Consider the following 23,751-nt stretch of genomic DNA (forward strand, 5'->3'; position numbering starts at 1 on the left):
CATGGAAGCACATTTTATTTATGGAGAATACACTATTGAGCCAAATGAAATCTATTTCTCTTCTTAAGGTCTTCTAGCTACAAGAATCTTAGAAATAGATGTTATATCCTCTTCTCAGTCACTTCTCATGAGCCTCAATCAGGCTATCAGTTTGCTTAGGAGTGGAATACATTCACATTTGATAATCACAGACTTTATTCCCTCTGCCGAATTTGAGTTTTCAGCACATCTATGACTCTCCTGATAATTGGGCAGTCTTCTCAGTACTATTCACATGACAGGGCAGGGAAGGGGAACGGTGAGCCTTCTGTGATCCTCAGCAGGGTCAAGGTAGAACCTCAAAGACTGGCTGAACTGGAGAGGATAATGGTCATCCTATGGGAAAGCCCCGAAGGCACGGCTACAACCCTTATTTCTCACATACTCTATAGGACACCAGGTCAAACTATTAGTTCTGTGGAAAAAATAACAGCAACAGAAACATGACTTTGGACATTTGGGATCACATAAAACGAATAACTGTACACTGAATTTTTACACTATCATCTGGTGGTTTTGGCACTAGGGGGGACATGGTTTTAATTTTTTTGGTATAGCCACTTGCTGTCAGAGCTTCTCGGGTCATTTCTCACATTTTTGCTCCAGAAATCTGTTCACTTGGTTAATACATTAATACACTAAGACTAAACTTGGTTACTTTTCTGTTAAAAATTTGCACCATCACTTTTCTAAAATCCTAGACTTCTTAAAAACACTAGTTTCCTTACTAAACTTAACAGTTTTCTATCATCTAATACTTACTTTGTATTCTGTTTATCCCCTTCCCTGACACTTAAAGATTTCAGAGACTCTCTATTGCAGGTCCTTAAAATTTCGTGTGTTTGAGGTTGATGAGCTTCTTAATAAAAAGATGCTTTAGAGAGGATCCTTTGCCTGTTCCCCAGGAGACACTATGTGGCCTAAATTCAAGACCAAACCTGATGGACTTGTTTGACTTGTTTATTCTTTTTTATTCAAATGTAATTAACATAGTGTTATATTAGTTTCAGGTGTACAATTTTATGATCCAACAATTCTATACATCACTCAGTGCTTGATACAGTTAAGTGCAGTCACTTCTCTTTTTTTAATAAAAAGTATTTGCTAAATCATTCTCCTGCAAGGCCTAGAAATATGACCAACTCAGTGGTGATGAGTACCCATACTGTGGTCTCCAGATAGATAGCATTTCCAGCTAAAAGGAATCAAAGCCCCTAATATCTTGTGAAAAGAGAAAGGAAGGGAGACAGCAGTGACTACTGCAATTGTATCAGAATGACTCAGGAATCAATGTGAGGCTCCTTTTGCCAAGATGGCACAATTTGAGCATCAATAAGAACAACTACTACAACACATTTTGTGTTAAAAATCCATTAATTCATAATAACACACACCCACTTGTTAGTCAACCTCTGAAGAATGCTAAGAAACTAGGTTACTACTCTAAAAATCAGCAAATAAAGGAAAAATAAATCAAGTGTTTAATCTACCATTCCTTTATAACCAAAGAATAAATGAAGGAAGCCTTTGGTTTCTCTTCCAGTTAAGAAAAACGGGAAATAACAGAATGAGAATGTCACAATTTTCCAAGTGCCTAATATAATACGGGATCGTGGCAGTGATAATTAATGGCCACTGACATCAGAAAAAAGAGAACCAAACTCCTATACCTCCTGAAGTACACTCAGACATATGGATGAAAGTATTTTTTAAAATATTTTATTTATTTATTCACGAAAGACACAGGTAGAGAGAGAGGCAGAGACACAGGAAGAGGGAGAAGCAGGCTCCATGCAGGGAGCCTGACGTGGGACTCGATCCTGGGTCTCCAGGATCACACCCTGGGCTGAAGGAGGCGCTAAACCGCTGAGCCACCAGGGCTGCCCAGATGAAAGTATTCTTACACCACCACCCCCTCACCCAATGGAACCTGAAACTAAATCAGTCTCTACATTTTTATTGCCAGTGTACATAAGTGACTTTATGAAGATGATCAGCAAAATGCAGAATAAGGCTACCTTTACAAGACTAAGACCCAGTTTATCTAACAAATAGGTTAAAAGGGAGGAAAAAGAAAACCAATAAAGTGAAAAGGTAATTTGAGATTAATTAAAATATAGGATTGAGACGTCAATTGTGTAGACCTTATTGGATCCTTACAAACCACTGTTTTAAAAAAAGAAACCACAACAATTAGATACGTTATCACTGGATGTTTGATATATTAAGGAATAACTGTAATTTTTTTTACATATGAAATTAATGTGGTTATGTTTATAAAACTTACTTTCCCATAGAAAATGACTTATGGGTTAGAGGATATAAGGTCTGGGAATAACTTCAACACAATATAATGTGTGGTGTGGTCATGGGGAGGGTGCTGTCAGGTTAAACATAAAACAAGAATTGATGACTACTAAGCTAGTAACGTGTACATGGGAGTCAAGTGAAACTGTCCCTCTCCTGGTAATGCTTAAAATTATCTATAACAAAAAGGTTTTAAACTTCTTCAGCTACAAACTTTCCTCAGAGCTCCAGTTTGACCATGGATGACATTACCTTAGTCTTATAGGCAAACTCAATCATATTCAAAACCAATTCTCTAACCACTTCTCTGCCCCTTTCTCTCTGTGAAAAGCACCACCATCCTACTAATGGGGTTCCTCTCACTTCCACATCCAATCAGGTATATCAAGCCCTGTGTGGACTTCTTCCCTTCCTTTCCTTATTGCCACCAGACTAGTTCAGATCTCTCTATCTTTGCCTAGTGCTTCCTTCATCCCACATTATCATCTCTCCCATCTTCATGGAATATTCCCATGATATTCCCATGAATAGTCCCAAAATATTCCTCCAAGTACCCTATTCCTGAACCAGGTTTAACACCCTCCCCCTCACTTATCTACAGCAAACATGTCAATTTGGACTTTGTCTCTAGTTTAATGGATCATAACTTCTTCCTATTATGTTTCTGTGACAAAAACAGAGTAACTAAACTTACCAAAACTAATATTATAGAGGCATAAAGCAGCCTCTTAAATTTGTCCTTCAGATTAGAATCCCTTCTATTCTCTGGGGTATCTGGGTGGCTCAGCAGTTGAGCATCTGCCTTCGGCTCAGGGCGTGCGTGATCCCGGGGTCCCAGGATCAAGTCCCACTTCAGGCTCCCTGCATGGAGCCTGAAGTTCCCTGCTTCTCCCTCTGCCTGTGTCTCTGTCTCTCTCTCTCTGTCTCTCATGAATTAATGAATAAAATCTTAAAAAAAAAAAAGAGTCTCTTCAATTCTCATCTTATCATCATCAATTCATATTGGATAATAACTACTCTGTTGATTATACTACTTTACTTTTGAATTTCCTGGACTGAGCATTCACATGCATTACTACAGTTCATCTGATAAAGTGATGTAACTAACAAAGTATATCTAGTATAAATATAATCACATATGAAGCAAAGTGACATGACAATCTGGAAGACAAAAAAGAAAAATCACTGGTATTCACAGGGGAACTTTCAGAGGTCTTAAGTACTTTGCACTGTAGCTGACATAATTACATTTTCATTCTTTAAAGCTGGTTCCACAACAATTAAAAAGTTTATTCCCTGCACCAAGCCCTGTTTAAAGTTACTGTTTAAAATATTACATAATTATTGATAGACATAATGGTCAATGTCAAACACCTTTTATTTTAGAGTCTGTCAGGAGTTTAGCATGTCTCAATAGAAGGAGGCAAAACATTTAAGACTTAATTAATACGCTTACCTGATTAGACTTTTCTACTGTACTGCTGGGAACCTCAGTAGTGTCCTTCACAAAAAAGTTATTTATGTTGTGTCTCTCTGCACACTCTTGGCTGCAAACTGGACATCGAATGACTCCAACTGGGAAAAACAAAATTGCGTTCTAAGTTTTTTTGGTTTGCACAGCATAACGATTTCATTGTCTGTATATAACTGTAAAATGATCACGGCAGGAAGTTAACATCTGCCACCATGCAGTTACAAAAGTTTTTTTCCTGTGATAAGAATTTTCAAGATCCACTCTTCTAGCTACTTTTTTAAAAAAATGTACATTCAATTTACCAACATATAGTGTAACACCAGTGCTTATCACATCACATGCCCTCCTTAATGCCTGTGACCCAGTTACTGCATCCCCCCACCCACTTTCCCTTCAGCAAACTTGTTTCCCAGAGTTGAGTCTCTCATGGTTTGTCTTCCTCTATTTTTCCCCCATTCAGTTTCCCTTCCTTCCTTTACAGTCCCTTGCACTATTTCTTTTATTTCACACATAAGTCAAAACATGTGATAACTGTCTTTCTCCAGTTGACTTATTTCACTCAGCATAACACCCTCCAGTTCCTTCCACGTCAATGTAAATGGTATTTATCCTTTCTGATGGCTGAGTAATATTCCATTGTACATATACACCACATCTTCTTTATCCATTCATCTGTCAAAGGACATCGTGGCTCCTTCCACAATTTGGCTATTGTGGACTGCTGCTATGAACGTTGGGGTGTAGGTGTCCCCTCATTTCACTACATCTGTATCTTTGGGGTAAATACCCAGTAGTGCAATTGCTGGGTCATAGTTCTAGCTACTTTCAAATAGGCAATATAATATTATTAACCACAGTTACCATGCTGTACATTACAACCCTATGACTTATTCATTTTATAACTGGAAATTTGTACCTTTCACCCTCCTCATTCTTTTTTTTTTTTAAATTTTTATTTATTTTATGATAGTCACACACACACACACACACACACACAGAGAGAGAGAGAGAGAGAGAGAGAGAGAGAGAGAGAGGCAGAGACAGAAGCAGGCTCCATGCACTGGGAGCCCGACGTGGGACTCGATCCGGGGTCTCCAGGATCGTGCCCTGGGCCAAAGGCAGGCGCCAAACCGCTGCGCCACCCAGGGATCCCTGACCCTCCTCATTCTTTACCTGCTCATGACCCTTTACATCTTAGGCAATCACAATTTGTTCCCTATATCCATGAACTCTCATTATAAATTTAAATACAAATATACTAAGCACTAAATGAGCACATCTCATTCAAATTGTAACCAGGTTCTTTTATAATGTCCACTCTCTTCCAGGTCATATCTGCTATTACTTAACACAAAGCAATTCAGTGTGTGTGTGTGTGTGTGTACACACACATACACATATGTACACACATACATATACCTACACTTAATTTAATAATGAATAATACTTCATTATTTTAAATGATATGCCCCTTCAATAACCCCATGCTGCTCTTTTTATTGTTTAGTAATTTCCCCTGGTAGTGGTTTTCAAATATGGATGTGCAGAACCATGTGGGAGATTTTTTATTTTTACATAGAGACTTCTGGAATCCCTGGGTGGTGCAGCGGTTTAGCGCCTGCCTTTGGCCCAGGGTGCGATCCTGGAGACCCGGGATCGAGTCCCACATCGAGCTCCCTGCATGGAGCCTGTTTCTCCTTTTGTCTGTGTCTCTGCTTCTCTCTCTTTCTCTCTGTCTCTCATGAATAAATAAAATATTTTTTAAAAATAATGTATGAAGAAACACCACAGAAATGCAGAACATAAAGTATTTTATCACTCCAATTGATGGGTTCTTTACAAGTCCAAATAATAGAATAGGGAGAGGAGAGGAAACTATTCTAGTTTAAGAAAGACTTAAGAAACACAGTAACTAAATGTGCTTAGTTAATCCTTGACTGGTTTCTGGTTTGAACAAAACAGCTGTAAAGGACATTTTGAGGACAAGATAGTTAATGTGAAAACGATGCACTTGTCTTAGAATATTAGAAAACAACAGCTATGCTAACTACCCATTATAATGATATGGGATTATCCAGGCAATTGTTCTTATTTTGGAAGATTCAAGTATTAAGGATGAAGTGGCAAATCTGTGATTTACTTTAAAATAGCAGTAAAAATGGCAGCAAAAGATGTCAAAAAAATGGCAGCTTCTAGGGTTGGTCTCTCCACCAAAACAAACATTAAGCTGGAAAAACACTATGAGAATCCACTATTTTAGAACTCTAGAGTCACTCAGACACTTATAGCAACCAGAGAAGTGCTTAATAGAGACAGAGGCTGTTGAACTTTGGTTCAAAAGAGCTGCTTGGGTAAACCAGCTACCATGCCTCCTTCTTGAATCATGTTGCATTGTGGGTATAGCAGCCTGCATTCCTCAAGTGGCTGGCTGGTTCCAGAGGGACAGTAGGATCTTGAACTCTAAACTTAATTTTGGAGTTTTGTGATCTGGGTAGTACGAGGTTCCCCTGAGGGTCAACTAGGATGGCTGGCTTTATTCAGCACCCCCAGAAAACAGCAGCTTCTTTGGTGGCACCTATCAGAACATCTAAAGAGGCATATACACTTAAAAAAAATTCCACACATTAACAACAGAACTTCTGAGATGTCACAGGCTGAGTGCCAAGATAACAGGTCAGTAATGGGCACAAGGAAAGCTTTGTGAAAACAGTTTAGGAAAGCCAGTATACAAATAGGCAACTGAAGACCTCAACAAGCAACAAAATCAATTCCTGAAGAGAACCTGACTTCCAAAGTTACCACAATATACTACTCGAAATGTCCAGGTTTCAACAACAAAAAAATATAAAGTATTTAAAGAAATCAGGAAATAGAATTCATTCATAGGAAGCAAGAATTTGATAGAGATGGCAGATCTGAACAGGCAGAAGAAATAATCAGCAAGCCTGAAGACAAGTCAGTTCAAATTATCCAGTATGAAGTATAGAATGAAAATGATAAAGAAAATTGAACAGAACCTGAGGGACTTGTGGGATAATACAAAAAAATAATGGTTGAAAATAGCCTAAATTTGATGGAAGTCATGAATCTACCTATCTAAGAAGTAGGGGTTGGGAGTGGGGGGGGGGAACCCCAAGTAAGTAAAATACAAAGAGATCTGGCGATTATGGAAACTCTAGAACTCTAACTGTCCCACTCCTCCTAGATTGCTGATTTTTGCTTATTGATGGAGGGAACAGTTCCTTTGTGACTTTTATTAACAATCTTGCAAAGTATGTATGTATTCCTTTTGAAGTTTCTGTTCCATGCTGTCTGATGGCCAATCACCTGACAAAGATTTCCTTAAATATCTGACTCCAAAACGTGAAGGAGGTACTGTCACTTTAAATTTCAGCAAACATCAATGTCCAGTCCTCAGGAATCTGTCAGACCAATCAAAACACACAACCTTAAATTTTGGAGCCCTCTACCAAAGAGCAACAGCCTTTCCCTTCAATCAAACACTCTCCTAGTTCTTTTAAGAGTTTGACCAAGGTCAAGAGTCTAAAATAGTTGATTCTAGTCGTTTTCTCCAGTCTATTGGTTGTTTCACTGAAAAGACCGAACCCTATAAAGTTCTACCGTGTCATTAGGCATGATGTCACTTTGACTTAACCAGAATTTAAAACTATTATATACCAACAGCACTATCAAAAGGGTGAAAAGACAACATAGAGAAAAATTTTTGCAAATCAAAATTTAGTAAGGTTTTAATATCTAGAATATATAAAGAAGCCCTACAACTCAACAACAGAAAATGTCAGTACGAAAGGACTCGAATAGACCTATCTCCAAATAAGATACACAAATGATAAATAAGTATATGAAATGATTCTGATCATTAATCAGTAGGGAAATGTAAATCAAAACCACAGTAAGGTATCACTTCACATCCACAAGAATGGCTATTATCCAAAAAAGGAATGTAAGTGTTGCAGAGGATGGAGGATATGGAGAAATCTGACCCTGATACACTGCTGGTGGGATACAGCAGATAAAGTGGTGCAGACAATGCAGAAAAGAGTTTGGTAGTTCCTCAAAGAGTTAAAAACATAGAATCACCAAATGATCTAACAATTCCAGTTCTAGGTATATGCCCAAAAGAACTGAAAATGGGACTCAGCATATACTTGTTCACAGCAGTGTTATTCCTAAGAGTGGAACAGTGGCTCTGTCCATCACAGATGAATGAATAAAATGCGCTGTGTCTGTAAAATAGAGTATTATTTGACCATTAACTCAGAATGAAATTCTGATGCTGTAACAATGATAATCCTCGAAAATACTAAGTAAAATAAACCAAAGAGGTCAAATTATACATATATATGTAGATAATTCTACTTCTATGATTTATATATGTATATACATATAAAAATTGTACTTATATGAGTTATCTACAATAGACAAATTCAGAAGGATGGAAAGCGAAATAGAAGTTACCGGGGGCAGGAAGGGTGAAATGAATTACTGCTTATGAGTAGAGCTTCTATTTAAGATGATGAAAAATATTTTGGGAATAGTAGTGATGGTTACACAACATTATAATTGTACCTAAAGTCGTGAAATTGTAGGCCTAAAAATGATTAAAATGGGGAGCTCCTGGATGGCTCAGTGGTTTTATGTCCGACTCTTTGATTTCAGTTCAGATCTTGATCTCAGGGTTGTGAAAAGGAGCCCCAAGTTGAGCTCTGAGCTGGGCATGGAGCCTGCATAAGATCTCCCTCTCCCTCTCCGCCTGTCCCCCTTAACCAGGTACTCTGTTTTTCTTAAAAATAAAAAAGGGTTAAAATGGTAAAATTTACATTGTGCACATTTTTACAATAAGAAAAATATCCAGAGTTTGTAAAGCATAGTAGAGTCAACCCCAATGAATTAAAGAAAGCCAATTAACTACCAAAGTTTCTCAAGTGAAACAGAAAACATGAAGAGTCTTATAGATAAAACTTTAGGAAAACTGAATCCGGAGTCAAAATTTTCCCACAAAGAAAAGCACCAAGTTCTGGTTGCTATTATATATTCAAGAAAAAAAAATGATTCCAATCTTACACAAACTCTTTCAGAGAACTGTAAAAGGTAGCACTCTAATTCATTTTATGAAGCTCACATAACTCTAGAGGAAAACTTATAAGAGTAGTATAAAAGGGATGCCTGGGTGGCTCAGCAGTTGAGCATCTGCCTTTGGCTCAGGGTGTGATCCCAGAGTCCTGGGATCAAGTCCCACATTGGGCTCCTCACAGGGAGCCTGCTTCTCCCTCTGCTCATGTGTCTGCCTCTCTGTCTCTCATGAATAAATAAAATCTAAAAAAAAAAAAAAAGTAGTCTAAAAAAGGAAAATCACAAAGCAGCAGGAAGATGGCACTGGAGTATGAGGACTCAAGGTTCACCTTGTCCCATGAACCCAGCTAATAACTATGAAATCATCCTAAATACCCCAGAATATGACCTGAAGACTTGACAGAACAAACTCCACAACTAAAGGGAGAGAAGACGCCACACTGAAGAAGGTAGAAAGTGTGGAGATGTGACTTAGGGGAGAAACAGATTATGGCCGCTGCAGAGGGGAGAGAGCCATGGTCACAGAGAAGGGTGAGAGGACTAAAGAGGGAAAGAGAGAAGATGGGCAGCCTGGGTAGCTCAGCCGTTTAGCACCGACTTTGGCCCAGGGCATGATCCTGGAGACCCGGGATGGAGTCCCACATCGGGGTCCCTGCAGGGAGCCTGCTTCTCCCCCTACCTGTGTCTCTGCCTCTTTCTCTCTCTCTGCGTCTCTCATGAATAAATAAATAAAATCTTTTAAAAAAAAGAAGAAGAAGGACAGGGAGAGAGAGAGAGGCACACACACAAGGGAATACACAAGAACATTTCCACCAAGCCACTGGCTTGGAAAACAAGAAGAGCTGAATTTCATGAGTTCTTGCAACGAGCGGAGCTTAAAGCCTGGAGTTTTAAAGGTCAGTGGGCTTGTCTGTGATAGAGCCCTGAGGGCACTGTGCGGCTCCTGGAGAGAAGGCAGGCAAACCACCCAGAAGCACAGTGTGGAGTGTTCTTTTTTTGTGTGTGTGTGTGGAGTGTTCTTAAGAGTGCCTGAGGCACACACTGGGGAGGTTTATTTGTTCCTCTCAGAGGGTCCCTAAGAGGCAGAGTCCAGAGACACTTCTCTAGAACAAAAGAACTGTCTGGTGCCATTTCCCTCCCCCCACTCCTCAGCATAAACAGAGAGCCAAATGTAGAAAAGCAGCACACAGTACCAACACTGGCTGCCTAACTTGCTTACATCAAGCACCGACCTCCTGCACTCTGGTAGAACTGCCCTTCTCAGTCACAACTCCCTCAGTCCCAGGGTGGCTGGCCCATCCCCCTAAGAAGAGCAGCACAAAGCCCACGCCACCCCTCCTGACCAGAGTTTTGCAGGGCCTCTGTTCTCGTAGAGGTGGTAACAGGTCTCATTTCACAAGCAGACCAAAGCACATCCAGTTAAAACTCACCATACTCGGGCCAAGGACCAAATACTGCCCATGGCAGGCAAGGAGAGCCTCTGCCGACAACAGGCCTGAAGGACAGAGCAGTCAGAACATAAGAACAGACCACATCCAGTACACACCAGATATACTTTCTGAAGCACTAGACCTTGGGAACTGCGTGATCTCTCTCTCATAAGGCCATTACTTTCAGTAGAAGCAGGAGACATAACTTAACTTTCCTAACACAGAAAAAGAGGCAGAGACCTAGACAAAGTATGAGAACAAAGGAATTTATCCCAAATAAGTGAACAAGATAAGGCCAGAGCCTGAGATCTAAATGAAATAAATATAAGCAACATGCCTGATAGAGAATTTAAAACAAGATCGTAAGGACACTCACGGGCTTAAGAAAAGAACAGAAGGCATCAGTGAGAACCTTACCACAGAGATAAAAAGAGTTAAAAAAAAAGAATCAATCAGAGACAAAGAGTGTAATAAACAAGGTTAGAAACATGCTTAATGCAATGAACAGCAGGCTGTAATAAGTAGAAGAATAAATGAATGACCTAGAAGACAAAGTAATGGAAATTACTCAAGGTGAACAAAAGAGAAGAATAATTATGGAACATGAGAACAGATTTAGGGAACTCAGTGACTCCATCAAACATAGTAACACTCATATTACAGGAGTCTCAGAAGAGGAAGAGAGAAAAGGGGGCAGAAAATATATCTGACAAAATAATAGCTGAAAACTTCCCTAATTTGGAGAAGGAAACAGACATTTAGATTCAGGAGGCACAAAGAACTCCCATCAAAATCAACAATAGCAGGCCAACTCCAAGACATACTGCAATTGAATTTTCAAAATATAGTGACAAAAGAATCTCAAAAACAGCAAAACAAAAGAGGTCCTTAACTTACAAGGGAAGACCCATAAGGCTAGCTGGAGATTTCTCAACAGAAACTTGGCAAGCCAGAAGAGAGCGGCATGATATATTCAAATTGTTGAATGAGAAAAATCCACAGCCAAGAATACTCTATTCAGCAAGGTATCATTTAGAATAGGAAAAATAAAGAATTCATCTCCAAACAAAAACTAAAGGAGTTCCTGACCACTAAACCAGCACTACATGAAATATTGAAGGGGATTCTTTGGGAAGGGGACACTAAAGTGACAGAATAAAAGCAGCAAACACAAAAGCAGTAACAATGAATATTTCTATAAAAATCAGTCCAGGAGGGACCCCTGGGTGGCTCAGTGGTTGAGCATCTGCCTTTGGCTCAGGTCATGATCCCAGGGTCCTGGGATTGAGTGCCCCTTTAGGCTCCTCACAGGGAGCCTGCTTCTCCCTCTGCCTATATGTCTCTGCCTCCCTCTCTGTAATTAATAAATAAACAAACAAACCAAAAATCAGTCCAGGAAGTCACGCACAAAAAGGACATAAAATATAGTAACATATACCTGAAATGTGAGGAAGAGAGGAGAAAAAAATGGGTTCAAACTTGAACAACCATCAACTTAATACAGATTGCTGCATGGAGTAAAGGTTATATACACAAACCTAATGGCAACTATTTTTTAAAAACCACTGACAAACATGCAAAGAATAAAGAGAAAGAACTCCAAATATATCACTAAAGAAAATCAGCAGAACACGAAAGAGAAGAAAGGATCTGAGAAAATCTCCAGGAACAACCACAAAACAAGTAACAAAATGGCACTAAGTGCATATCTATCAATAATTACTTTGAATGTAAGTGGAATAAACACTCCAATCAAAAGATATAGGGTGGGGCACCCTAGTGGCATAGTCAGTTAAGTAACTGAACCTTGGTTTTGGCTCTGGTGGGGGAGATCCAACCCCATGTGGGGCTCCATGCTTAGCCTGCAGAGTCTCCCTTGAGTTTCGCTCTCCCTCTTCCTCTGTTCCTCCTCCACTCTCCATTCACTCACTCTTTCTCTTTCTAAATTAAATACTTTTGGAAAAGACACAAGGTGACAGAATGGATTAAAAAAATAAAAAACAAAAAACAAAAAAACAAGACCCATTTATGCTGCCTAAAAGAGACTCATTTTAGGCCTAAAGACACCTCCAGATTGAAAGTGAGGAGACAGAGAAACAATTATCATGCAAATACATGTCAAAAGAAGGCTGGAGCAGCAATACTTATATGGGACAAACTAGACTTTCTAACAAAGACTGTAACGAGACAAAGAAGAGCACTATATAATAATAAAGGGGATAAATCAACAAGAAGATATAGAAATCATAAATATTTATGCATCTAACACAGGAGTACCCAAATATATAAAACATTAAACATAAACTCATCAATAACATAATAGTAGGGGACTTTATCATCCCACTTACATCAATGGACAGGTAATCTAAACAGAAAATAAACAATCAATGAAACCAGGAACTGATTCTTTGAAACACTTAATAAAATTGATCAACCTCTATCTAGCTTTATGAAAAAGAAAAGAGAAAGAACCAGAATAAATATCACAAATGAGGAGAGGAGAAATAACAACCAACATCATAGAAATACAATTATAAAAGAATATTATGAGGAATTATATGCCAACAAATTGGACAATTTGGAAGAAATGGATCAATTCCTAGAAACAGAAATTACCAAAACTGAAATAGGAAGAACAGAAAATGAACAGACTGATAACCAGCAATGAAAATGACTCAGTAATCAAAAAACTCTCAACAAACAAAAGTCCAGGAACAGATGGCTTCACGGGTGAATTCTACCAATCATTTAAAGAGTTAACACCTATTCATCTGAAACTGTTCCAAAAAATAGAAGAGGAAGGAAATTTTTCAAATTCATTCTATGAGGCCAGCATTACACTGGATAGTAAAACCAGATAAAGACACCACACAAAAAAGAGAACTACAGGCCAAGAGCTGTAGATTAGATGCAAAAATCCTCAATAAAATACTAGAAACGGAATCCAACAATACCTAAAAAAATCCACCTCAATCAAGTGGGATTTATTCCTGGGATGCAAGCATGCCTCAATATTCACAAATAAATCAATGTGATACACCACCTCACCAAGAGAAAGGATCATTTCAACAGATTCAGAAAAAGCATTTGACTAAGTATAACAACCATTCTCAATAAAAAACTTCAACGAACTAGGTCTAGAGGGAACATACCTCAACATAATTAAGGCCTTATATGAAAAACCCATAGGGAACATCATACTCAATAGGGAAAAACAGAGCTTTCCTATAAGGTCAGGAAAAGACAATGATGTCCACTCTCACCACTTTTATTCAACATCATACTGGAAGTCATAGGCACAGTAAGCAGACAACAAAAAGAAATAAAAGGCATCCAAACTGGTGAGGAAGCAGCTTTCACTACTTGCAGATGACATGATAATACTTACAGAAAACCCTAAGGATTCCACCAAAAACATACTAGAACTGAATTCAGTAAAGTCACAGGATACAAAATCAATGTACAGAAATTTGTTGCATTTCTATATACTAATAATGAAACAGCAGAAAAAGTGAAATTAAGAAAACAATTCCATTTACAATTGCACCAAAAATAATACCTAAGAATAAACTTAACCAAAGAGGTGAAACATCTGTATTCTGAAAACTATAAAAAACTGATAAAAGAGGGACACCTGGGTGGCTCAGCAGTTGAGCATTTCCCTTTGGCTCAGGGCATGATCCCAGTCCCAGGATTGAGTCCCACACTGGGCTACCTGCATGGAGCCTGCTTCTCCCTGTGCCCATGTCTCTGCCTCTCTATGTGTGTCGCTCATGAATAAATAAATAAAATCCTTGAAAAAAAATAAAAGAAATTTAAGATATAACAGTTGGCTACACTTGGAAGCAATCTACAGATTTAATGCAATCCCTATCAAAATACCAAAGTATTTTTCACAGAGCTAGAAAAAAAAAAAATCCTAAAATCCATAATCCTATGTATGGAACCATAAAAGACCCCAAAAGTAATCTTGAAGATAAGAAACAAAACTAGAGGTATCACAATTCTAGACCTTAAGTTATAAAACAGTTCTTTTTTTTTTTTTTTTATTTATTTATGATAGTCACACAGAGAGAGAGAGAGAGGCAGAGACATAGGCAGAGGGAGAAGCAGGCTCCATGCACCGGGAGCCCGACGTGGGATTCGATCCCAGGTCTCCAGGATCACGCCCTGGGCCAGAGGCAGGCGCCAAACCGCTGCGCCACCCAGGGATCCCTAGACCTTAAGTTATATTACGAAGCTGTAGCAATCATAAAACTATAAAACTATGGTACTGGCGCACACACACACACACAAAAGACACCTAGATAAATGAAACAGAATAGAAAACTCAGAAATTAACCCACAACTATATGGTTAATTAATCTTCAACAAAGCAGGAAAGAATAACCAGTGAGAAAAAAGACCATCTCTTCAACAAATGGTGTTGGGAAAACTAGACAGCTATGTGCAAAAGAATGAAAACGGGCCCGCTTTTTAGACCATACACAAAAATAAACTCAAAATGGATTAAAGACCTAATGTGAGACCGGAAACCATAAAAAAAAAATCCTACAAGAGAGTACAGGCAGTAATTTCTCTGACATCAACTCCAACAATATTTTTCTAAGGTATGTCTCCTGAGGCAAAGAAAACAAAAGCAAAAATAAATTATTGAGATTACATCATAATAAAAAGCTTGTGTACATCAGAGCAAACAACAAAACTGAAAGGCAATGTAGGGAATGGGAGAAGATATTTGTAAACAACATACCTGATACAGGGTTAGTATCCAAAATATAAGAACTCAATACTAAAAAAAAAAAAAAAAAAAAAAAAAGAAAGAAAGAAATCCAATTAAAAAATGGGCAGAAGAGATGAACAGACATTTCTCCAAAGAAGACATCCAGATAGCCAATAGACACATGAAAAGATGCTCCATGTCACTCATCATCAGGTAAACAGACATCAATATCACATTAAGATCTTATTTCACACCTGTCAGAATGGCTAAAATCAAAATCACAAGTGTTGACGAGGATATAGAGGAAAAAGGAACATTTGTGCTCTGTTGGTGGGAACAGCTAACTGTGGAACACAGTATGGAGGTTGTTTAAAAATTTTAAAACAGAATTACCCTATGATCCAGTAATTCTACTACTGGATATTTACCCAAACAACTCAAAAACATTAATTTGAAAGGATACATGGAACTCTACATTTACTGAAGCATTATTTACAATAGCCAAATTATAGAAGCAGCCCGAGTGTCCATCAATCAACAAATGGATAAAGAAGAGGTGGTGTGTACACATGTACACACACACACGAAAATTACTCAGCCATAAAAAGAATGAAGCTTGCCATTTGCAATAACATGGATGGGATCTGGAGGTTATAATGCTAAGTGAAAGAAGTCAGAGGAAGACAAATTATCGTATGATTTCACTTGTGAAATTTAAGAAAACAAATGAAGAAAAAAAAAGAGGCAAACCAAAAAACAGACTCAACTATAGAGAACTGATGAGTAGGGGGTGGGTGAAATAGCTGATAGATTAAAGAGTATACTTATCATGATGAGTGCTGAATAATGTATAGAAACGCTGAATCACTATATTGTACACCTGAAACTAATATAACACAGTATGTTAACTATACTGGAATTAAAATTTAAAAATGAAAAAAAAATTCCCTGCAGAACATCCTGCCTATTGTTTTCCTGCTAAAAGATCTCTTGGCATTAATATCAAGACTCAACAGCATGGTATTGGTGTAATAACAAACTGATCGATGGAACAGAAAGCCCAAAAATAAACCCAGACATACGTGGACAACTGATACTTGACAAAGGCAGTGCAGTAGGAGAAAGGATGGCTTTTTCAACAGCAGTGGTGGAAAAATTAAATATCCACAAGTAAAATGAACTTGGATCCATACCTCCTATCACACATGAAAATTAACTCAAAATGGATCATAGATCTAAATGTAAAACTTAAAGCTTGGAAACTTCAAGAGGAAAACATGTTAGGTAAAGATTTCTTAATACCAAACAAAAGAAAAATTCATACAAGATAAGTTGGACTTCACTAAAAAGGGAATTGGGGCTCCTTAGAGAAATAACCAAGGCTGATACAGTAAAAGTAGAAGATAAGCCTAGAAACTATCTGGTTTGCCAGAAAGTGAGAAGTATTCAACAATCAATAGGTGCATATCAAAGGACAAGATTTCAACTTGAAGGGGTTCCTACTGCCCAAATTGGAACAATGTGGTTATCAAAATAATGAAAGGAATAGTTTATAATATAAAAAAATTTCACAAGCCCACAGTAATAAATGGAAAAGGAAAGTCTCATTCATACAGTACAGTATCTAATAAGCTGAGAGTGACAGAAAAATCACCATTTTGCAACATCACAATAATAAATGATGAAGGGAAGAATCAGCAGTGGATGCTATCTACAGTTTTTGGGAAGAGAACACTGACAGAGACCCAAAATATCTCACAGGAAGTTATTAATTACAAAGGGGGAAAAGTGGAGAAATCTGGCAGTTCAAACTAGTGATGAAAGCCAAACAACAGCAATGGGACAGGAGGACATCATGGTTTCCTAATGTAAAGCACTGAAGGGGATGCATTACTTTTGCCAAAAATGACGAATAAGGAGAGAAATCAAACATTAAGTTTGAAAAAACAATATTTGACAGAAATAATTATTAACTACCTCAAGGAACTGGGATAACTAGGAGTGGCCAGTAAGAAGCTGAGACAGTGCTCAAGAATATAACAGCAGCAGATGTGATAAATATGACACAAAATAGCCACTACTGCTAAGGCTAGGACAGAGTACCCAAGGAAGAATTTTCCCTTCAGAGCTCAATAGCCAGACCTTGTTAGAAAAGATAACAGCCATCACACACACTTTGGTGCTGTACCAGTGGGATCTGCTGGAAATTCACCCTCTGGAACTTGTCCACAAATCTATTCCATAGTACGTGCTGGCAATCTGTGTCCTGGATTTCCCCCACCATCAAAGGGGGTGAAAAGGCTGCTGTGAAGGACATTGTGACAACTGACAAAATTTGAATATAGATCATGTAATTAGATAATAGCACTGTACTAATGTCAAATTCCCTTAATTTAATTATACTGCAGTTATAGGGGATTACCCTTGCATATATCAAAACTCATCAAACAGTACATTTAAATATGTGCAGCTTACTGTATGTTAATCTTATCTCAGTAAAGCTAAAAAATAAACAACCTTTTAAAAAAGAGAATCTATGTTTGGGGCTAAGGGTCATGTTTACACTCCTCCCAAATAAGTAAAAAATTTTAAAAAATAAAAAAAACTAAATATATATATATATATATATATATATATATATATATATATATATATCACCAAGCATACCAAAGTGAGAAATAAAATGAAACAAAATCTAGTATCCTTAGGAAGGGCTCATAGGAACAATACTTTTAAAGTTCTTATATGTGGTCTTTATGCTTAAACATCAGTTGGCTGGATGTGTGCCTTAATTCACATTTTTTTTCTATGAAAAATCTTAAAAATCTTTACTCCAGTCTTCCAGATTTAAGTACTAATGCTGGAGAGTCTAATGATAATCTGGCATTCTTTCCACCTAAGTGATGTAGTCTTTTTGTGTAGGTGCCCAAAGTATTTTTTTTTTCTTTAAAAGCCCTAGAACACATTTCAGTGGTGGCTGTCGTTTCAATTTTCCTAAGCACATGATGAACCCTTATAATATAGATGTTCATCTTTTAACAGCATTTTCTTGTTTTTGTTTTTTTCCTGTTTCTTTTGTCAGTCTGGGCACTTTTATTAACACTTTTATTAATGTCCATATACTTATGTGCACATGCATATAAGATCTTCTTGTCACTTTATGAATTTCTTTCAGCTTTTTTTTATTTTTTATTTTATGATAGTCACAGAGAGAGAGAGAGAGGCAGAGACACAGGCAGAGGGAGAAGCAGGCTCCATGCACCGGGAGCCCGATATGGGATTCGATCCCGGGTCTCCAGGATCGCGCCCTGGGCCAAAGGCAGGCGCCAAACCGCTGCGCCACCCAGGGATCCCTCTTTCAGCTCTTTACTTGATTTGTTTTCACTTGTCTTTTTCCATCATTTCTTTCTTTTGTGGTACTTTCTAGAGTGTCTGCTCATTCAAGAACTTTCTGGTTTATCTTCATTTCTGAAATATTTCTCATTCATTCCTCAAGTCTTGTCAGTTTTTCATGATCTCCTATAACATAGGAGCTCATTTACAAACTTTTCTAATTCAGTTTGTTTTTTCATAACATACTGTTTTATTTTTCCAGATTATTTTGTAGAAATTATATCTGTGCTTTTTTTTTTTAAATTTATTTATTTGATAGTCACACACAGAGAGAGAGAGAGGCAGAGACATAGGCAGAGGGAGAAGCAGGCTCCATGCACCGGGAGCCCGATATGGGACTCGATCCCAGGTCTCCAGGATCGCACCCTGAGCCAAAGGCAGGCGCCAAACCGCTGCGCCACCCAGGGATCCCTATATCTGTGCTTTAAGACAAAGTATACTGCTATCTTCACTTCTTTAGATCTGTTATTCAGAGGACTACTGTCCTTTTTCTTATACTATCTTCCAATGACATAAAATTACAATACCTTCTAGAAACCTTATTATAGTTGGATGGCTTTTCCTATACTTTTAAGTTTCCTATGTAAGATTTGTAAACAGACTGAGATAGCTTTCCTAGATTCAGAGTTCAAAGGTTTCCTCTTATATTGTTACCACAAAGTATTCAAACCTAAGGTACTTAAGTGTGACCACTTCCCTAATACTTTCTGAGATCTGCCTCCTCCAGTGCCCCCTCCCACATGTATCTGTGTCTTTTCTCCTCTTTACCCTTAAGTTCCTACTCTCATCAACTTTTATTTGCAGCAGTTTCTTTTCAGTGTGGGGCTCTGTTCGCTTCCTGAATATTTCTAAGAATCTCAGGAACCAGGCTGTCCCTGCTCCCTCATACTTTCCTGTGGCAAACGATCTCATTTCAGACCCTATTAGAAGTTTCTGGACCACATTTTGAATAGCACTCCCTAAAATACTTTGCTTTTTCAGAGTGCTGAGTGGCACTATAAGGCAGACAGGTATCACTATAAATGTACGATCTCCAGTAGCAAGTGGGCCTCAACAAGATCTGCAGTCATACTACATTTTACTGGGAAATGCAATCCACTTTGCACACATGTAGACAAACCCTCTGTGTGTGTGTGTGTGTGTATACCTACTCTTACCTTCTCTCCTGTTCGTAACAAAATGTCTCTCCTTCTATTCAAAGTCACCAATCTTTCCATCTATGCCTTGGATCAATCAATCCTGCTTTCTCAGAACACCTCACAAATCCCTTCTTTGGTATATTTGATAGCTCGTTTGATTGAACTCTTCTTTCATATAACAAACATGCTTAAGCCTTTCCCGTTTACAAAAAGGCAATAAACAATAACTCCATTTCTCTCTCCAACTACTGCCTAATTCCTTTAAATTTCTCTAGAGTTGTCTTAACTATCCACATCTCTTTACTTCTACCCATTGTATAACCTCAACAGAGTTTCCCCTACTACTTCTCCATCAAAATATGCTTTGCACGACTGTCATGTTTCTAACACTAAAATGTTTTTGGCCTCTCTTATTTGACCTTGCGTGAATGCGACACTGTGAACCACCACTTTGTTAATACTTTCTTTGCTTGGCTTCCATGACACTACATTTTCCTGGTTTTCTCCTACCTCTTCTCAGTGTCCTTTCTAGGTTTCCATCCTACACACCCATAACATATCCGAATTCCTAAGGCCTTATCCTAGGTGATCTCCTCACTCTAATCTCTAGAGTAGAAGAGAAAAAAAAACAGAGGGAGGACAACAGGACACCAAAACGGAAGGGTCAGAGAAATGGAATGGAAGCCTTAATACCAAAAGATGGGTGGGGAAATAAGCTAAGGTTAGTAAAAGCAAGTTAAGGCATGTGACACACAAGTCAAGTCTAGAAGATGAGAAACAGAAGAAACATAAATCAACATGCACCAGTACAAAAGGCAGATACTAATGTCATGTGCTATAGGCTCTTCTCCTGGTTATCCTTAATGTTGAATACAGTCAAGAGATCCCAGAAAGACTATTCATTCATAAGGAAGATAAAATAAAGATCTTCCAGTAGTTATAACTCCCAATTACTATATATGACATTTTTCTTTTAAATTTATTGGGTTTTGGGATCCCTGGGTGGCGCAGCGGTTTAGCGCCTGCCTTTGGCCCAGGGCGCGATCCTGGAGACCTGGAATCGAGTCCCACGTCGGGCTCCCGGTGCATGGAGCGTGCTTCTCCCTCTGCCTGTGTCTCTGCCTCTCTCTCCCTCTCTCTCTGTGTGACTATCATAAATAAATAAAAATTTAAAAAAAATAAATAAATTTATTGGTTTTTTTTTTAAGATTTTATTTATTTGTGAGAGACCGACAGAGAGAGAGAGAGAGAGAGGAGAGAGAGAGGCAGAGACAAAGGCAGATGGAGAAGCACGCTCCATGCAGAGAAGCAGGCTCCGTGCAGAGAAGCAGGCTCCATGCAGGGAGGCCTGACATGGGACTGGATCCCGGGTCTCCAGTACGGCTCCCTGGGCCAAAGGTGGCGCTAAACCGCTGAGCCACCCAGGAGTCCCACTTTTAAATTTATTGTAGGGCAGCAGGGGTGGCTCAGCGGTTTAACACCACCTTCAGCCCAGGGTGTGATCCTGGAGTCCGGGATTGAGTCCCACGTCAGGCTCCTTGCATAGAGCCTGCTTCTCCCTCTGCCTGTGTCTCCGCCTCTGTCTTTCATGAGTAAATAAACAAAATCTTTTAAAAATAAAAATAAAAATAAATAAATTTACTGTATTGTGACCAGAGTACCTATGGACAACGTGTTTTAGAAGAAATTAGAACAAAATTCTTTGAAGAATCCTGTATTTTTACAACTTAGAAGAGGATTTGAAAACCATTTCTGAAATGTGAGGTAAACACAGAAAAACACTGAGGCAATTCAGCAGACAGTTATGTTCACATGTTGTTTTAAACACAAGTATTTAAACATGCACCTATGTATATATTATGTGCATATACTACAGTACTAGAGTACCCTGTATATAACAAATCACATATACAAGACATTCTGAAAGAACAAAATCAGGGTAAAATATTTTTAAATGTTTTGCTAGTCATGATAGCTTCATACCACTATCATCTAATGGTCCAAGATGTAATATACATTTAAGGCATAGTTCATCATTAATTCAGAGGATGTCAATTTCAAAGAGGGTTTTTGGTAATTTTGAAACTTTTAGGCACGTATTAGATTTGGTTAGAAAATCACTTATGTTAACCTCACAATAAGACTGATAAAGAGCCTATGAAGTATCAGTTCTACCACTCTAATGCTGTTAGCTTACAAATTAGTATTATCTTTATTATAGCTAAAAAAAAAAAAAGAGACTTCAAAGATTCAAATAATTTAGGGCTGGTTGGAAAATCGTGACTCCATCAACTCCATATACCTGATAAAATAAAAAAACAATGGAACAGCAATAATTACAGCTTTCCATAGAATAGAGATCTTGCGGCTAATCTCCCACTGACTGCATATTCAGGTGCTAGGAAATGACAAGTATCTATCCCTCTACATAACACTAAAGAAGTCATCAGATATGAAGAGCCCTGAGGAGCTTTCCATATTTTCCTAAACTTGGGAGGAGCTATTAGCATCCAACCTTGATGACAGACTTAAATACAACTCTCTATGCTATTAATTGGAGTTAGGGATCACTTTTTATAATTATTACACATACCCTACAACCTATAACTAAGGGACTCTCCAGGCTGCTGAAACTGAGGTGCTTTCATGAGTGGCTTCCATATGGGAATTCCCTAGGAACTGAGATCCCAGGGTTTTATGTCCGGGTCCTGATAATGGCCCACCATGATCTTCAATTTTTCAGTCATTTTAGTTAAATACAGAGTCTACAACCCATAAGCCAACTTATCCAAGAACATGTAAATTGTATTACAATACGTATGTATGTGTATGCACGAGCAAGCTAGGGGTGGATTGGAGGGGGTAGTGTCACAATAGGGTCTGCAGTATAGAAATCCTATGACTTCCCTGGCAGCTGTGTACAGTTTGACAGGTTGTGCAGCACAAGGGACTACTTAATTTAAGAGAAAGCTTGATCTGCAGGAGGAATCTGCATGGGGATTAATATGCATTCCACCTCCTAAGGCATGTAATCCTTGGTACTACAGGTGACAAGTGAACACATATTCCTAACTCAAAGTAACTTTTAGATTTACAGCAGCCTCAATTCCCCCACTCTTAGAATGCTTTGTATACCATATGTGAAATGCAGCCGTTTGACATGCTTATTAATGACAATCTACTTATCAAAGTACTTTAACTTAAATTCTAATGTTTTCCCCTCAACTCAATAAATTATGTTACCTCGTAATGTGGGACACATATATCCCATTTTGGAGACTACTGGTCTACTATGTACTTGAAAATGCAGGAGTAAATTTGAAAAAGGGGTCAAGGTTTTAGGAAGAAATGTAGGGCTCATGCAAGTACCTTGATAGTTTAACTTGGTGAGATCTCTAAGAAAAATCAGACAAAAATCTAGAGATCTGGGACACCTGGGTGGCTCAGCAGTTGAGTGTCTGCCTCTGGCCCAGGGCGTGATCCTGGAGTCTCAGGATCGAGTCCCACATTGGGCTCCCCACCAGGAGCCTGCTTCTCCCTCTGCCTGTGTCTCTGCCTCTCTCTGTGTCTCTTGTGAATGAATAAATAAAATCTTAAAAAAAAAAATCTAGAGATCTAAGAACCAAATTACCCACATGTGAGCATATTAAAAAGGTGCAATGCAATGTAATAATAGTATTTGACATCAACTTTCTACCAGGACAGAGTAACCAGTACCAAGACAAGTTTCCCTGCCATGTACATCTACATGTAACGGGGATAGATATACGAGGCAACTAACTTTGGGCATTGAACAATAGGCAATGAGGACTGTGATTCCCTGAAGAAAAAAGGGAAATTCAGGAGGTAAACCCTAATAGGTCTTGATTCTCTACCTGGGGACTATCTCTCAGCCACAATTCAGGGAACTAGAGCTTAAGTAGAACAGCTTAAAAAGCCAGAGAATTTGGGGCTTGAAGCAAATTAAGCACTGGAGAGAAGAGAGCTGCAAAGAGTGAGGGTGCCAGTAGTCTCTCTAGGGCTTCTCCAAGACCTTCGCTGAAGGCTAACATGCAGGTGCACAGCAAGACTTTGGGACGCTTAACAGAAAACAGCTGCCAAGGGATGGAGAAAAGCAAAGATACTAGAGGCCCAGCAGGAAGAAAGAGAAAA

The 23,751-nt window shown here is 38.5% G+C and overlaps 1 protein-coding gene across 13 annotated transcripts in view; it reads right to left on the reverse strand.

Annotated features, from left to right (window-relative positions):
- PGBD2 (piggyBac transposable element derived 2) overlaps positions 1-23,751 on the reverse strand; it is a 111,637-nt gene that overhangs the window by 38,399 nt on the left and 49,487 nt on the right. For all 13 annotated transcript variants that reach the window (XR_008665646.1, XR_008665647.1, XR_008665639.1 and 10 more), the window contains one exon: positions 3,803-3,921. The gene's annotated coding sequence lies outside the window, so the exon portion shown is untranslated. The remainder of the gene's footprint in view (positions 1-3,802; positions 3,922-23,751) is intronic.

Source organism: Nyctereutes procyonoides, unplaced genomic scaffold, assembly GCF_905146905.1.
Source record: "Nyctereutes procyonoides isolate TBG_1078 unplaced genomic scaffold, NYPRO_anot_genome, whole genome shotgun sequence".
In the NCBI taxonomy this organism is placed as follows: domain Eukaryota; kingdom Metazoa; phylum Chordata; class Mammalia; order Carnivora; family Canidae; genus Nyctereutes; species Nyctereutes procyonoides.